Consider the following 17231-nt stretch of genomic DNA (forward strand, 5'->3'; position numbering starts at 1 on the left):
CTGAACTACCAATATTCTCTTCTGTTGGAATGTTTCTCTGTCTTGTGCTGGATTCTTTGGGCTTTCACCTCAGCCCCTCCCCAAGTCTCCCCAGACCAGTCTTCGCAGTAGACAAAATGTTTCCTCCTTATTACTTTTCAGAAAGGGAAGGAGATGTAATAGTCTTTCGCCATTATTATTACTGACGGGGCATGGATTTTTTGTCATCTCTGTCTCTTTTCAGCATCATGTCATTATCTAATGTTTCTTCAGGCATTTTAGGTCAGTAGAAGCAAGTTGCTGATATATGTGTTTGTTACCCTGAGCGGTAATATTTTAATGTCTGACGTTTTATTGTTTTAATTATATTGTATTCAGTTTTTAAATTTATTTTTGAACACCACTCTTGCATCTGTAGACTAGGAACAATGGTGGTGTACAGAAACATTTATATCATCCAGACTTAAAAGAATGGCAGGATAAAAATATTTTAGATAGATAGATAGATAGATAGATAGATAGATAGATAGATAGATAGATAGATAAATGCAATAGACTGAAATCTGGCAGTTGAACAGAATACGGTTTTTATCTTTCCAGCGTTTGCAGAATGATGACTCACAAGCAAGGCCTTATGTTCAAACATATGGCTCCATGAATTTGAATTGCATCTCATGGTCTGTAAGCTAGTGGGGAGGAATGAAGCACATCTAAACAGCCATCCAGATGCATTATTATTGCACTCCATGAAGACGGATGGAAGACACATTTGACATGAAATGGTGGAGGATGTCAGTCTTCTCATGAGGACTTTCACTACTTCCACTGCAGTGTTTGCACCAGAAGTATTCTTTGATTCAATGCTAAGCTATCATGGCATCTTTCTGAAACATCTAACAGTGTTGCAGAGCCGTGAAACCATTAGATCCCATGATGTTATGACATACTGCAAAGTTCATAGAAAAATTTGGACAGCATCTATTTTTTGTTGTGGCTCCAGACATAGACTCAGATTCATTGGAGATGACACTGGCTGGATCCAGGGTTGCCATGACACAGGCTGCGGAGCAGAAGACTCAGCAGAGTCCTGCAGTCAGAATAAGATATCTTGGCTGCAAGGGGGTTTTAAGTTTGGTGTATCTTGAGAGTCAGCTGACAGTGTTTGAATGGGAAGATCACCTAACTTGTTTTTGGTTAGGGGTGCAGTCCAGGGGTGCATGTTTTTTCCCAGGGCCTTGTTTGACCGAGTCTTGAGGGCTCAGAGTGAATTCTGAGGAAGGCAGAATGCTAGAGGTCAAGTCCTTCCTTGGCACCCCCACCTCTATTTCTATATCCCCAAATTTCTGTCCAAGTGAATGCATGGATTGGTTCATGGTTGCCTTTCCAAGGCAACTAATGAGTGACTAATAATGAGTGACAAAAGGCCATATTTTTACACATGTATGCAACATGTCTTTTCGGGGGATTGCAGACGTGAATTAAGAATGGCAGTTTCTTCTAACTGCCAGTGTATTAAACTTGAAGAGACATTTGTTGTAGATGGGGAATAGAATGAGGGTTTTCCCCTTACAAATTAGAACAAAATCATTCACCATTTTGTAAATTTAGCATTCCTGTACTGACCTTCCACATCACCACACACACATATATACAGGTACACACAGAGAATTTTTAAGGTATTGTGTGGGGCCCTGTTTGCCATGATGACACATTTTTTGTACCTGACATTATGTGCTAAAATCAAATTAATCTTGCCTTTTAAAAAAAAAATTAAACTGCTTGTTTAACTGCACTGGAAAGCAAGTGTGTAAGGATGGGGGTCATGCATGCATTATGATTTCAATGGTGTAATCTCAGCTTGCTGTTGACACCTACAATTGTGGTTTGTAAACCTTGATTTATGGCTTAGCATATTGTGTGAACTCAAGCAATAGTGCTTTATTCAACAAAACATGGTTGAAGTGGTTTTGTATAATGCATAAACTCAGTCTAAGGGTTGATTCACACTGCCTGCTTGGCCCAGAGTAAGGATGGGCCATCTACCATTTTATTTATTTATTTAATTTATTTATTCAATTTATATAGCCGCCCATCTCAGACCAGTGACTGAGTCTGAGGGCAGAAATGGAGGGCAGGAAGGTAACATTTATTTATTTATTCATTCATTCATTCATTCATTCATTCATTCATTCATTCATTCATTCATTCATCTATCTGATTTATAAAGCCTTCCAACTCACAATGACCCTGGGGGCTGTACAGATTAAAAATGTACAATAGAATAAAACAAATAAAAGAAGGCATCTGGGAACCAATATACTCTAATGGAAAACACTATTGTAGGGGTTGTTGCTCCCCCTAACTCAGAGCCTGGGGAAAAGCCAGATCTCTGAGGCCCACGTAAAGGACAGCAGGGTTGCGCCTACTCGAATCTTTGGGGGGGGTGTCTACAATTCCCGGGGATAGGCAATGTGACAGAGAAGACACATGTCCTGGATCCCATTAGATGACATTGCTTTAAAGACCGGAGCATGCCCACTCTGTTGGATCTTACCAGATAGGTAAGAGTAATGAGAGAAATGCAGCCCCCCAAATAACCACATCCTATGCCATTAGGGGCTTTATAGGTATGACCAGCACCTTGAATTGCACCCAGAAACTTACTGGTCACCAGTGCAGCTCACAGAGTAGAGGCATCACAAGGGTGTACTGAGATATGCCTACAACTACCTATGTCTCTGCATTCTGGACCAGCTGCAGCTTCAGAGTGTGAAAGTCCAGGAGGACCCTCCAAATTGCACACCAGTTCTAGCTTGGGAAATGCCATTCCATTCCACTTAGAACTAAAGCTGGAAAATCCATGATACTGGAATAACCAGGAACATATACAGCCACTGGGCCTTATCAGGGTTGAGTTTAAGTTTGTTCCTTCCCATCTGGACTTGAAACAGCCTTGATAGCATTTCTTGGTTAACCCACTTATCATCAGCATGCTGAGTTTTCTTGCTTTGCAACAGAAGTAGCATTTTCCCTCCTCTGTTGGCATAAACAGGACAGTTTGGTCTGCCTGTAATGTTTCATTGCAATAGAAGAGAACCCTAATCAAGAAACTACCGAAGAGAAAACCACACCCCCACCAACGCTGGCAGGGCAAGCCACTGTATATAAACAGGGAGAAAACCCCACTCTCACTCACACCGATGAGGTTACCTGGTCAGTATGAAACGTCTGCAAGCAAACCACGAAGCTCAGAGAGCACCAAGGACTCCATGCGCTTCGTTCCATTTTGCTCAAATGCCCCCATTCCAACTGGCTAGTGTGTGTGCTCTGGTGGGCATACCCCCAGTGCTTCAACAGCCATTTCATGCTGAGCTATTGGGCTGCCTCCCATGAAAAGCTGGACCTTGGTAAATGCTGGCCATTTTTTAAATTTATTTTCAGTTTCTTTTTAACTAAACTAATGGGAGTTTTGCTAAGTTTCCACTTTGAGCCTAAGTGACAAGACCTGTAAAACTCCAATAGAAGAGAATATCTGTAGCTCAGGGTTGAACTGTGGAGTTCTTGGTAGTCTCGGAGCTTGGCTGTTTGCTTGCAGACGTTTCATTACCCAACTAGGTAACATCATCAGCGCAAGAGTCTGCACTGGCAAAAACTGTGGCTCTCTATTTCTCCATCTCAAAAGACCCACCCATAGAAAGGAAAGCAATTGGCATGTGTGGCTGGGAAAAAGAATTAGGAGAACCCACCAATGGGGGGCTGTGTTAACCACAGTCTAGGCAGAGCACATGGCCATCACTATGGCCAAAACAGAGAAAGGGGTTGAAATCTGGAAAAGCATTTCTTAAACCAGTTTCATTTCTGGCCAATTTATGCAGAGGAGACAAGTAGCTGAAGGCTGTGGTGCCTCCATAAATGTGCATGACCCTCACAAATTCTGACATCTTTTCCATAAAGATTTTAATTTCAAAACCATTGCATTAAATTAACCTTTCTCTTATCACTCCCCCGCGAGGCTGCATTCAGTGATTTGGACATGCCAGCTCTACTTTGCCGTTGCTAGTTTTATTAAAAGTCTGATTCATCCAACTGCCCTTTCCTGGCCAAAATACTCCATATTTAAAAGCTCACCAGTTTATTGCCCTTTTGTAGAGCTGAAATAGGAGGAGACCACGGGAGCAACAGGGCAGAAAGAACCTGAGAGTGGGGGGAAAAGTGGGGGGAAAACTGTGGCTCTCTATTTCTCCATCTCAAAAGACCCACCCATAGAAAGGAAAGCAATTGGCATGTCCACCCCCTTCTGCAGGACAAGCCTAGCACTTACTCTCCAGAAACACTATGTGCATCTCTGCCTTATTTTTAAAGACCTAATTAAGAAGTCTTTGAGAAGTCTCCAATGAATTAAATACTGCAGAGGGGTTAATTAAGGGAGCTCCCTGCAGAATTGGTTAATAGTTGTGCCGGAACAGTGAAGATTTCAATTACACAAGTGTTCCTATTCCCCAAATAACTCAAACGGGTCACTTCAGTGAAATCAAATAGCCTTGGCTGGCTCAAATGGCTGTATTTTTGGAAGAAGAGATGATAAACTGGATGATGTTCATGCACAGGGCCCACCCTAGGGATAACCATAATGATCCCTGACTTTCAATAGGATCTCAAAGGCAGAGTTTACATGTTGTCTTAAACCATGGTTTGTAATAACTATGTTTGGTTGACAGCTTCATGGGTCTTGTGAACATAATCCATGGTTTGTGGCATGTATAAATCCAACCAATATGTCTTATTCAGCAAACCATAGTTAAAACAAACATAGCTTAGTGTGATGGGAATCCAGCCTCACACATTGTACTATCCTATCTGGTTTATTCTATAAACCCATTTATTGCAGTTTGAAAACCATGCTTTTAGGCAGCATGGATGAACCTAGATAGTTGTGTTTTTTCTATAAACTAGGATTAAACAAAACATGGCTTAAAGCAGTGGGTGACATGGCTAATGCATGAACCTAAGTAAACTATATAGGTCTGCACAGCTTGTATGTCCCCTCACAGCTAACGAAGTTAACTTTCCCAAGCTTAGCATGTTGCGTGTCAATGCATCCACTAAGTCTTGGACTTACTTTGTTAAGCGGTTCTGCAAATACTGTTTCTTTTCCCCCTCCCTTCAGCACTGCTTCCTTCTGCCATCTACTGTAGCTCTCCATTCCCTTCAGAGTAGTTCGATGCAATCTTAAACTGCTAGCAATTTGGCAGGAAGATCCACTGAAAAAGCAGATCATCCTGTAGGCTGGCCTGTAATGAGGGCATGTTGATGAATTGGTCTCATGGCAACAATCATGATTCTATTTCCCATTCATCAAGAAGCACAGCTATATTCTCCCACTAGGCAATATGTGAGCTTGGCAGAACACATCTATCAAAGAGGACTAGTAAGCTCTCTGATGCATACCCATTTTGCCCTTTCCTTGGGTAGGCTATCCATAACAATAGAGCCTAGTCCTCCTGGCATTTAATTGATTCCTGAGTTGTTTCACGTTCTTGGTTTAAAAGGTGACTCTTCCGTTATTGTGACCTAGATCTTCCTCTTTTCCTTTCTTCTTTTTATGTTATGTTATCAACATGACAGCTGAATCTACGGCGCAGTATTTTTAACCCATAGACTAAAACAGGCTGGGAACCAATCCATTGGACAAACTAATTTATCCAAAGCCTCTGTAAGCCAGATGACATCAGAGATGGAGGGAGGGAACAGTAAGCTTTTCGGAAAGAGAAGCCTCCTCTTCCAAATCCTTTCCTTTTTGTATCTACCTCTTTCAGTCAAATGGAAGCTCTTGTACTCAAGAAAATCAAGGAACAGCCCCAGAGGAGCTGGGGGTGTTCACAACACAAAACCTCATCACCAGTTATCCAACAGGAGAGGCCTCCATTGAACCTCTGCAGGCCAGATTAGGTCTCTGGGTCAGAAGTTGTTTATCTGTAGTAAAGAAACTTGGTACCATTTTGACAGTTTAAAAAAGCTGCTGGGGCTCAAACCGTGATTCCCCCAATTTTCTTCAGAGTTTGTGAGCCAGTGAGCCACCAAAGCTGCAGCTTGAGGTACTCCCTCTGAATGGTAATAAGCCCCTAAGTACTGGACTGGCTTCAGCACCATTACTCAAGGCTGCCTACCAGTTCACCTTAACAGGCAGGGCTAAGGTTTCTCTGAAAACTGGGATCCATAGGTCTATGTCTAGTTTATTCCTCATCCCTGATATGGATCCCTGGAACACAGAATATAGAATATATTCTATGTTTTCTAGAATCTATTCTGGAATTCCCCAGTAGAATGCCCAGGAGCAAAGTGTAGGAAACCATGGAGATGATCTGGGAGAAACTGTTCAGAAACCATTACCAAAAATAAAAAAAATAAAAATGTGCATGCTTTGACCTGAGGGAGAAGGGAAAGAGACTCAGACTGGCTCTTCCTTGACTCCCTGGAGTATAAGAAGAAGGGGAAACATAACCAGGCTTGCCAGTTTCTGTTATGGTAGTCTATCTTAATAATAAACTTTAGTTCTAGTCTGAGTCACTTTTCTGATCTGGTCTACCTCATAGCCTTTCAGCAGGAGCGTCCGTAAGGTGTGGTTAAAAAAATCAAGATGGCGGTCATGGTGCAGTTGAAGCTCTGCCCATTTTTTACGTGCAGCACACATTTAGAAAGGGCCAAAGCTTCGATTGCATCATCGTGGGTACTCTCTTGGCTTTTTTTTACCATCCCCTGCGGAGACCCCTGCCTTTCAGCTTTCTGCCCATCTGGCTTCAAAAGAAAGATTATTTTCATTTAAAACAATAAGTGGGAAGGTGACCCGCAACAAAGCATCAGCTTGCAGCATTATCTTTACTTCTAATTTCCATCAGTCTTAGAGGTGCTCTTAAAAATGAAATGAAATGAAATTTTAAAAAATAGCCAGAGGCTACAGGCCAGTGCTTTATTTGGAAATATTTAAGTTTCCAGATAAATATTAAACCTAAGTTGGGATGGTGTGGGGAGCAGTCACACCTGTTTCCCGTTTGGTAATTTACAGTTTCATGGCCACACCCACCTAGCACGGCAGCCATTTTTGTGTCTCTTCTCTCTCTATTCAAAATCCCAAGTATGTCTACCAACTCAAGAAGTTGGGAACTTCAGAGTAACTCAACACCCAACCCCTAACCGACAGCAAGGAGATGATGATTGATTAGATTTACAGGCTGCCTGACTCCAGAATAACTCTGGGAGAAAATAGTAAAGAGAAAATCCAGTGCATCCAGACAACCACATCCCATATACCAAAAACAACCATGGGCTTCACAAGCCCCTACCGCAAGACCTGGGAGAAGAGACAAGTTTTTAAAGGCTTCTGGAACCTCATCAGCATGATGCGATAAGGACTTCCAGGACTCCTTCTCTGACAGGGATGTCCTACTCCTGGGGAAACCAGCAAAATTGTAAACTCTTTTGGGGAATGCGATGTGATTTCCCCCCCCCCCCCTCTTAGGGTTAGAACAGTGTTGTCCCAACTTGGCCACTTTAAGATGAGTGGACTTCAACTCCCAGAATTCCCCAGCTAGCCATGCTGGCTGGGGAATTCTGGGAGTTGAAGTCCACTCATCTTAAAGTGGCCAAGTTGGGACAACACTGGGTTAGCTAATTTTTTCTCTGCATGCCAGATGTGTTCAGCTTCAACTCCCAGCCATCAGCCATGCTGGAATAGAAGTCAACACGTTGGGAAGAGGGGTCTAATGGAAGTGGCTGGGATGAATTGGGCTTGATTGCCTTTAAATATTTAAACATTTTTACATTATATGTCTGTATGTCTGCATAATTATATATAATTTACTGCCTTTATCCTAGAGAGTAAGCTGAACAATTGAATGCATAAATATTTTTGACAGTTCCTAATATTTCCTTTCATCTTTTGAAAGCCTCTAATTAGCAATTTAATTAATTGCATCAGACTACTGGTGTTTTGTTATTCCAAAGTGGATGTACTTTTCCCACTCCCCTTTCTCCCCAAATGAGACAAGCTTTTCTCATCTGCATCTTGCAGGGAGCTCTATTATCTATGTCAACATCTTCATAGACCATAATGGTGCTTTACAGCCACATCTGCAAACCTGAGAGTCCTCCAGATGTGTAGACCTCAGTTCCCAGAATTCCCCAGCCAGCATGGCCACTGCTGAGAATTCTGGAAGTTGAAGTCCAAGCACCTGGATAGCATCCACATTGGAGAAGGCTACTTTACAGACTGACAGAGCCCAACTCCAAAATTTTATAACGAATAAAATAAAATTTGACATCCAGGGAAGGGACAGAAGACTGAAATGATGATAACTAGAATATGAGTCTGAATTTAGGCAGTTGACAAATATACTATTCTGGTCTCATTTTATCATCGATCGTGTGCCTATAATTAAGCACAGCACAAGCATAGGATAAAAATAATATTGTAACATACTACAATCTACTATAAAATCACAGTATAAAGAAAGGAGCCTCTAGAGTAAAAGATTCATAATATAATATCAATATGTCTGCATTAATAAGTAAAAGAAATAAAGATTCCAACGTGATGCCCAAGTGTGCCATTGCTCCCTCGCTGCTCTTCTGACTTCTTCCTCCACCTCATGTTTTACCTTTGCTTTAAAGTTGAGTTAAAACAGGAGAAGCTGCTATGCTTCAAAGCAAATGACCAGCCTGCAGTATCATTTTTATTAACAAGAATACCTCTCAGCCCCAGATGGGCCCCATAAGATTTCTCTGGAACATTGATGTGAAGAAGGAAAGGGTCACTTTATCCTGCCTGGTGGACTCACAAAAAAGCCAGAAGATTTTGGGTTCAAATGCCCACGGTGATACAAAGAAGTTTAAAGATTAATATTCAAATGAAACTAGAATTCTTCTTGTTGGGACTAATGGATAGACAGAAAACAGTTATGGAAGATTGTTTTTATATACGATAACTGCTGCAAGATTATTATATGCACAAAAATGGAAAGACTCTGAAATATCCACAAAGGAGGAATGGCTGGTGAAGATGACAGAATGAGCAGAGACAGCAAAATTGACTTGTTTGATTAGAGAAAGGACACTAAGTACATTTATTAGGGACTGGAAACCCTTTATGGACTTTTTTTGCTGATAGAAGAAAAATGAACTTGTGATTTATGGGTTTGATGATTACAAAGGGTAGACTACGGAAAGAAGGAAATTATATTGTAACCTTAGAGAGAGAGGGTAAAATATAAATATACTTGTAACTGCTGTTATGATCGGAAGCCACCTCTTTATAATTTTTCCTTTCCTTTTCTTTTTTCCTCTTCTCTATTTCTTTCTTTGTACTTTTTTTCACTTACTTTTTACTCTTCTTTACTATCCTTACTTTTTTCTTTCAAAATTTGTATTATTTTCATTCTTTTAAAATTTTCTTTAATAAAAATTTACACACGCACACACACATATATACATATACATACATACATACATACATACATACATATATATATATATATATATATATATATATACATATACATATACATATACATATACATATATATATATATATATATATATATATATATATATATGAATGGTGTGAAGAAGGACAAGGAAGAAGGACAAAGTTAAGCAAGGATAATTAGGATGGTCATGTGGAGGAGTGGTTAAAGCACATAATAGTTTTAAAGCTGAGACTAGTGGAGAAGGAACCAGCAATTTCCAGGCTAGAGGGAATTGTTATAGCAATGTATCTCAGCTGCCTCTTAAGGCCATCAAGTACTGCTTAACTCAGGAAGGCAGGAAGAAAAAAATCTGAACTCTGGAGCATTGAAATAAATATATCAAGGTTCTGGCTTATGTATGCTGCTGTGAGCGGTCAGCTGTTACACTGAAGACTTCATTCTTGTTTGCAATAAAGGTTCTAATCCAGCTGAATTGTGTGTGAGTCTTCTGCCACCACAGGAGAAGGCCAAATGCTGAATAAGATGCTAAGCATCTGGGGAGCTATGATTTATTGCCTAACTTGGCAGTGAGTAAGTGACATTCTAGCAAATTGGTGCTTTGCAAATGGTTGTGTTCCCATAGCAGCAATTTTGTGAGCGAGCAAGGCCATCCTCCAGTGATGCTTTTCCAGGAATGCCTTCAAGATGTTTTCCAAGGTCCCTTCTCATGCAGCAATTGTGCTGATAGGGCACTGCCCCACTGGATTTCCACAGCATCACTAAACCAATTATCTTCTGGTTGATTTGTGATTTGTTATTCTGGAGTTCCAAGGGGTTTTGGGGTAGGCTTCACCCATTCATGATATCATACGTCCCATCACTTGAACACAGAGATCTCTCGTAAATTCCATAAGGAGCTTTATTAGCAAGCCCAATCTTAATTCTTCTAGTTTCTATTTATTTTATTTGTTTATTATGTTTGAATGCAACTTGCTCCCAGAAAGTCAACCTACAATTTCAGATTCATAATCCCTAGTACATCCCTCAACTTGGTTTGCTAAGCAGTAGACTCCAGACTTTTGCCTTGCCCCACTTCCCAGTCTCTGGGCTGATATACTTCATCTCTTTTCTCATTCATTCATTCATCTACTGCCTGTCTCAAACAATTGACTCTGCTTGGCTAAGAACAATTTTAAAAAACCAACAAAATATTCAAAATAAATAGACAATCAGCAGCCAAGATAAAAATAACAACAATAAAAGCCCATCAATACAAACACAATACAAATATTTCAATAAAACTAGGCTTCAACAGACACTCCAATCCCCAAGCCCAGGAACACAGCCAGATCTTCAGGGCCTTGTGAAAGGTGAACAGGGTCACAGCTAATCTGATATTCAACAGGGTAGATGCAGAAAATATATACATAAAGGATCCACACTGCAGTCCCAATCACAGTTGCAGCTGTTGAGAAAAGTGCCAAGCTGCACCCTTATGCCATCATTATAATGGGAATTTATATGCAGTAAGAATGACCTCTTGACAGCATCTGGCTTTATATCAACAACTCTTTATTCTCCTTCCAAACAGCCAAAGCACATAGAATAAACTGAAAATATTGGGAGGGGGAGGGGGCAAGTAATGTTATTTTTCCTCATTTTTTCTTTGGGGTGGGGGCTCCAAGAAGAGTTGGACTGATGATTTTTGCACTCTCCTTTAGGCTGGGTGGTGGGCATGGCTAGTGGGAACTCCAACAGGCTCATGATAACCTGGGTTCTTCCTCTTGTTCTGAGATGGGCAGGAGCTAAAACAATCAGGTGGTCAATTTAAAGGCACTGGAGGGGGCAGTGAGTGAAAAAAGACCCAAATGGAAGTCCCAAATATCAAAGTCCAAATGGGGAGCCCAAGCAGCTCCCAAAGTTGGGGAACCCTGTTAAATAATGACAAAATTTGGGAAACTGCCAAGTAACAGATTATTCAGCGCTACCTTTCTTTGCTCATTTGTTTCATGTCAGAGCTCTTAAGCTTTCCTTTGACCTAAATCTCCTGACACACAAAAAACTATATCCTCTAAAAGTGAGTACTCCTCCGAGGCATATATATATATATATATATATTTGTGGTTTGCTTAAGTTCCCTTGAGTCTTTTCACTCTGATCCAATTAAGGTATGCGATATGGGCATTCAGAACCTGCATTTTTCCAGAACTCACTTTTTTCCAAGCAACCAAACTGCAGAATTTTGCACCTTAAAAAGTAGAGAATTGAGGTGGTGAATCCCACTGAGGCTGTGGCTAAAATGAGGCTATTAAGAAAAAGAGGGGGGCCAAGGGGGAAATGCTGACGTGTGTGAAGAATCCCAAGATTTGCAGAAATAGGGAATATATTTTTTTAAAAAAATTGGTTAAGCTCTTAAAGTTGGCAAGACAGGAATTACAGTTATGGATCACACTGAGTGCATTAGAAAGCAGGTGTCTTAACCAAAACCTGGTTGGGCTCAGAGGGGGAGTCTACCCCTTTGGAGCTGTGGCCACTGGGGTTTTAGGATCTGTACCAGCTCAGGGAAGGGGAAGAGGGGTGGCTGTTTTCATCCCTGAGTCATTACAGGCTTTCAAAGGCTCTACTCCATAGATAACCAGATGTGAGGAACTTTGATTGAAGTGGGCTCTACAGTAGGGTTTTGCTGCTGGTGTATCACCCTCGCTGCTGCCCAGTGACATCCCTACTTGAGTTGCTAGATTCCATCACTGGACTGGCAATAGAGTCCCCACAGTTGTTAGTGCTTGGGAATTTCAATTTCCTGCCTTGTGGCATTGAGTCCTGAGGCAGCTCAGGAGTTTGTGGCCTCCAAGGACCTGCCCAAAGTCATCAATGGACCAACACATATTAGCAGCTGCACATTAGATTTGGTTTTTGTCTCAGGGCAGTTGAGAAGTGATCTGGTAGTGGAGGACATTAACATCAGTCCATTGCCGTGGACAGATCACTCTCTGATTGCCTTTGGACTCAATGGTGTCATTCCCCATCTCCTGCAGGGAGAAAGGGCCTATTTGAGTGGCCCACCCCAGGCAATTGAAGGACCCAGTGGGATTCCAGAGGGATGGGGGGGTACATTGAGGATCTGATGGGGGGCTTGGCTGGGGCCTTAGTTGCTCCCTGGAATGGCTGGGTGTCTGGGGCCTTGGACCATATTACTCTTTTATACATATGATTTTATTGAAACTTTTAAAAAAGAAGACAAAAACTGATACAAACTAATATAAGGAAGAAAAAAGAAAAAGAAATTAAAGAGAAAGCAAAAAGTGCAAGAAAAGAAAAAAAAGGGTAAAGAAAAATAGAAAAGAAAGAAAAAAGATACAAAGAAATGGCTTCCAATATCCTTCACAGCTGTTATAAGTACAATTATATTTTAACCTTTCTCTCTAAAGTTACATCATAATACTCTTCTTTCTATAATTTATCCTGTCAAATCATTAAAGCCATAAATCACAAGTTCATTTGTTTTTCATTTTTATGCAAAAATCCTAAGAGGTTTCCAGTCACCAATAAATGTAGACAGTGTCTTTTCTCTAATTAAAGCAGTTAATTTATGCATCTCAGCAAGATCTGTCAATTTCACCAACCATTCCTCCATAATGGGCAATGTCAAATCTTTCCACCTCTGTACATATAATAATCTCAACGCAGTAATCATGTATTGAAATATAGGGATATAGGATCATATCACTCCAATGTGGCCTCTCCTTGTGCACTGATCCTGAATACCCCTTGGGGTGCTGAGGAGGTCCAAGAGGTGAAGTGTCATAAGAGAGTTCTGGAGTGCTATTGGAGGAAAACTCAGAACAAATCTGATCAAACACAGATAAGAAGGGTCAGTATTTCTCTGCTGTTATTGTGTCCACCAATAGCTTTTTAGGGTAATTTGGTCCTGCTGGAAATTGAATTTAATGAATAAAGCACTTTCCACTTCTCAGATTGCTACCTAAAAGCAACCTGCATGTTAGAAAAAGTGTGATGATTGATGAGATTAATAGGAAGTTTTTTGCTCCTCTGAATACTGGGGGTATCATAACTGGCCTAGATTGGAAGATGATAGATTTCATTCCTTTGAAAGATCTTCTGAAATCATTTCCTTTTCACCAACAAATATTTTATATGTTCCATCTTTCCCCCAAAGAATCCTAAGGCAGTATACTCAGCTCACTATTACTTTTTTATTTGTACAACAACGCTACCAAGTCATCTAAGTTAGGGAAGAGAGTCATTTATTTATCTATTACTTAGATTTGTATCCTGCCTCCAGGAGCTTAAGATGGCTAAGATTGTCCCATATTCACTCAAAGAGGCTGTTGAGAAGATTGAACCCAAGTTTCATATGACTCCGCAACCACTAGTCAAAGAAACTACAGTAGTAAATTTCTTTCAGAAGATTGGATGGTGATGGACTTTGAATTCCCTTCCAGATATTCCTGTGATCAAGTAAATGTTTTCATTTATTTGAAAGCTTTCTAGACCACCCATCATCCAGCAAATGGAATGTCAGGCATGTATATAAATATAAATGTACACATACAGCATAACAAAACCACAAAACATAAATCCTTAAAGTAAATCTAAAGAATGAAAATACATTAACTAGGTTCATTCCCTTCCCGGTCAGAATAAAATGTAATCAGTATTAAAATCTCCAGAGAAATAGGAATGTTCTCAAACAAAATTGTAAGGGACCATTTCATTCAATGCCTTGCTGAGAAATCTAGTGGTTAAGGTGGAGACCCAGGTTGAACTCCACCTTCAGCCATGGAAGCTGTCTGGGTAACTTTGGAACAACCTATCTCAAAGGGTTGCTGCTGTGGGGAGAAAACAGTAGTAGGGAGTGCTATGCATGCCACCATGAGGTCCATAAAAAAGTCAGTGTATACATCTAGCAAACAAAGTGGAACAATTACTTCCAGTATTTGGGAAATGAAGCCCTATAGCCACCACTACTGGAGTCATATCACCCTGCTGATCCATTTCAGCTGGCAAATGACTATGCCTTTCCTAATGAAGAAACATGTAACTTCTGAACCATTTCTTTCAAAGGATTGGCACGGTCGTATTAGCTATTGCACCCAGGGTTTTTGTTTTTTGTTTTTTTTTGCCATCTGTAAATTTGACAGTCCGTCCTCCAGCTCTTCAGCCAAAGGTGTCCCCAAGATGTGGTCCAAGAAGTCAAGGTGGTGGCCACAAAAATGCAATTGAAGCTCTGCCTGTTTTTTAAGGCCACAATTTTGACTTTTTGGACCATACCGTGCATAAACTCCTGCACTGATAAGGACACTTTGAGTATGATTTTCAAGCCAACAATGCACCCACTGAATCATTATGCTATCCAACCCACCCTTAACTAGTTTGCTAAGCAGAATCTTATGGAGTCCTTCATTAAGGGCTTTACTTTAACCTACCACTTAAAACAGGGTTCCTCAACCTCAGCAACTTTAAGATGGGTGGACTTCAACTCCCAGAATTCCCCAGCCAGCCATGCTGGCTGCGGAATTCTGGGAGTTGAAGTCCACCCATCTTAAAGTTGCTGAGGTTGAGGAGCCCTGACTTAAAAGATCACAGCCAGAAGTTCAACCCAGAGGTGTACACAGGGACGAACAAAGGGGCCAAATGACAAAATGAGTGTCATGTTGTCACAACATAATGTGCATCACAATATTACATGCATGAACAAATGGGGCAGAGCCTGTGTCACACCATCACACCTCTCCTTTTTGCCATTTTGAGGGAAAGGTCAGATTCTGTGGACACCTATGGTTCTACTTGGCTTAAAATCTTTTAAGTATCTTTGATGCTATTTGGTGCCCACATGGATCTTAGTGAGACTTAATTCTAAAAAGGAAGGTATAGGATTGAGCTGCTACGTACATTTTAAAAGTGTATTATTATATGAATTGCACTGCAAAGAAGTTGAGGAAGCAAACTGGTCCACGACAGAAGGAGTGATGGTGATCTCAGTGGCTCACTTTTTTCATTATATAATACAGAATAATTTGGAGTGGAAAAAGTTGCAGGAGGGCTATTTTATTTATTTAATGAAATCATTTCTGCTTCACTCATCAGACTGGCAAGATTCCTGGAATGACTTGAAGATCAATAAAAAAAAGCAGGTCCTTTGACATCAAAGGAAACAGGAATGGGACAGGAAAAGGGACAGAAGAATATCCATCCTGCCTGTCTTAATCGTGACCAACTTGAATTCATCAATGTGAAGGCTGCATTTGTGCAACATACTTAACAAGATCAGTTAAGTTAACTTTTTTCAAATATATCTTTGTGTGATCTCCAAAGAAGGAAAAGAGGGCTATTTGAAATTAACTGTCCATTCTGGCTTCCAGATACAAAGTTGTGAAGCTAGAGTGTCTCCACAATGAGGCTGTTGTAGGTATCCTGTTTCTGTGAGTTTTCTCTTCATCCTTACAGCTAAGCCTCTTTAGCCCCTGTTCCCAGTGGCACTGATTATACTGTCGGGCAGAGTGATAATCACAAACACTCCTGTTTGTGCAGAGCGCAGCAAAAACTCCAGGAAAATATTAGCCATGAAAGCAAACACAATGCAATGGCCATTTCTTGTTTCCCAAAGAAATCCAGTCAGAAAATATATACTAACTGGTGTTTATTGATAAAAATGCAAAATTCCATAAAATGCAAATATCATACAAAATATAAAGAAAAACACATCTTCCCATGTAATGTAGCATCCAAGACTTATTAGCAACACAAGCTTAACAAAATCTCTAGCTACAAACTCTTAGAGAAGAGGTACACTACTTGGTACTTTGTTACAACTATGTAGCCCATAAAACCTACATAGTGGCTAACACTAAAACAACTAACAACTACTCAGAGAGGCTGCACATTTTCCTCTCCTTGTATTATAGCTCTATGCCACCCCCACTGGGTAACTAGCATACACACGCCAATAGGTGGCAGTAAAGAGCACAATACACAACACACAATAACAAGTGTTTTTCACATGATCTCTGTAGCCAAAATATTATTTGTTATTGTTGTAAAGATAACGGGATGAATCCTTTCCCATGAGAATGAAAATCCTGACATATACTTCTTTTTGTAAATGGAAGGAAGGAAGGAAGGAAGGAAGGAAGGAAGGAAGGAAGGAAGGAAGGAAGGAAGGAAGGAAGGGTGAACTATCAGCCAAGACAATTGTTTCCCATTTAATGGAAGAAGCTGTGGGTTGCCTGTCATGGAACACTAACTGCCTTTTATCTGGGGGCAACAGCACGCTCAGTTAGTTGTTCTGCAAACCAGGTAATCACAGAATGTAGTTTGCAGGGGATGGTCAAAAAAGCAAGATGGTGACCATTATGGTGTGATCATACATAAACAATGGCAGTGCTTCAATTGCACTGCCATCTTGACTTTTTTTGACCATATCCTACAGACTCCCTTAATGGTTTGTGTGCTATACATACAGGACCAAAGAGCAAAGAAGACAAAGGCGGGGTTCACACAACATATTTAACTTGTCTGCATTTGGCATAATGTGCTAAACTTGGTAAGGGTAATTCTGGTTCAGATCCAGAAAATGTGTTAATTCAGTAGCCACGTTGAAAGTGTTGTGTGAGCGCAGCCCAAATGTTGGCTTTTCAGCTGAACGTATGGCCATCACATTTAGAGTTGTCCTCCATGATTCCTCATCAAACTAGAGACATAAAAGGGAATAGGCTTGAATAGTCTTCTGCTTATTAAATTTTGGAGATGTAAAAAAAAAATTGGGTGGGA

Source organism: Python bivittatus, unplaced genomic scaffold (assembly GCF_059951505.1).
Source record: "Python bivittatus isolate LINGU-HERP-01145 unplaced genomic scaffold, Pbiv_v1 ctg000690_np1212, whole genome shotgun sequence".
In the NCBI taxonomy this organism is placed as follows: domain Eukaryota; kingdom Metazoa; phylum Chordata; class Lepidosauria; order Squamata; family Pythonidae; genus Python; species Python bivittatus.